Raw genomic sequence first — 1,852 nt, forward strand, 5'->3', positions numbered from 1 at the left:
CATATGAACAATTCTATCGCCCTCTATACTAACTAGGCAATTAGTATTATACGAGTCATTTATCTAAACATTTTTAAAGGTAAATGAATATACATATATATATGTATCACTTGTTAGAAATTCTCAATGATGTATCTTCGGATTAAAAATGCATTGAAATACAAAAGTTTTATTTCATGTTTTCATTGAAATTAGAATAAAGTAATTGTATATATATACCGTATTTTCCCCAATATAATGCGCACTTTTTTTCCTACAAACACCTCACGAAAAATTGACTCCCCATTATATTCGCGCACGTTCAGTTTTGTTAGGTATTTTAACATAACATAACAATTTGGGACAACATGGGACCTATTGGTCCATCTTGGCTGTTCCATCCTCTAAAGTAAATTAAGATATTTTTAAAAAATCTCAAAGCCAGCCCTTATAAGTCATATACTAGAAGCTACCACCGAAAATCATTGAAGCATCATTCCCTCTGCATACAATGGGCCTCAGAAGAGAAATCAATCAAAAAGACCAGAAATCATCCAGAAAGGGGTAGTATTATAAGCTATATTTTCAATGTTTTAATTTAGATTTCAGCTAAACTAAGAGATGTATATTTAATACATTAGTATAAATATGCATAAGCAGTTATTGATGATTTAGTGTGAAGTATCAATTTGAGTAGTTAAATTCCGAGAAGTTAGTGATGATCATGCATATTCAGTGTTTGTAGTCTATTAAGTTAATAAGTCGATTAACAAAGAAATTATGTTGAAAGTGAAAACGTTATTTGTGAACTTAGCTCTGAAACTGTGTGCAAGTGAAAAAAACGTGTAGCTAACGTTCAAAGAAATATGGAAACTAATCTGTTATCGTTACCTGAACTGGGCCTGGCTTTATGTTTACGAAATAATCCAAGAGAACCCGACCGAAGATAGAACACTGTTACGCTAGTAACACGTAATGATATTCTCGAAGGTTCGTGAATGCTCGAGTGTTTACTAGATGTGCGGTATCCTTGTATACAAGACCGCCAAAAAGTGACGGCAAGATGGGAATTGAATTGCAGACAGAGATAGAGACGGACAATTGAGTCAAGCGCGTGAATCGTTCGTTGTAAATTATAGCGTTTGTTTAAGTTATAGCGTGACTGTGGAAATTAAGTGTATTGCAACGTTGTATTGAGAAAGAATAAACTAATTTTATTTAAGAAAGGACTTGTATCGCTCAAGTTTCTTTGGAAAGAATGTTTACGGAAAATTAACAAACGAACAGAGACGTAACAAATTGGTGTCAGAGAGTGGGATGGAAAATAAAAATAAAAAAGAAGAAGAAGAAGATGGAAACGAGAGGTGGCAAATCAAACTACAGCTTAGCAGATTTGATGGCAGTAATACAAGAACAGCGAAAGAAACAAGAAAAACGAGAAAAGAAACAAAAAAGAGAGACAACAGCAGTTGCAAGAAAACCTGTAACAGTGGCAGCTCGGACAGCAAAATAAACAAGTAGAGATATTACAGCAGTTGTTGGAGGAAAAAGAAGAGAGATTACAGCAGTGGCAAGATAACTTGCAACAGTGGAAGCTCGAACAGCAAAATAAACAAGAAGAGAAACTACAGCAGTGGCTGGAGGAGAAGGAAAATAAACAAGAAAAGAGACTACAGCAATGGATGGAAGAGAAAGAAAATAAACAAGAAGAAAGTCTCCAACAATTGAGAGAAAGCCAGAGCACACAAATGGAAAAACATTAGTAAATTTCAAAGCAAATTAAATACATTAAAGGATGATTTACTGTCTTTTACACAAGGAGGATATATTAGCCATGGAACTAATCAGCCTCAGACAACGGGAAGCCCTTCAT

This window comes from Limulus polyphemus, unplaced genomic scaffold (genome assembly GCF_000517525.1).
Source record: "Limulus polyphemus unplaced genomic scaffold, Limulus_polyphemus-2.1.2 Scaffold1685, whole genome shotgun sequence".
Classification (NCBI taxonomy): domain Eukaryota; kingdom Metazoa; phylum Arthropoda; class Merostomata; order Xiphosura; family Limulidae; genus Limulus; species Limulus polyphemus.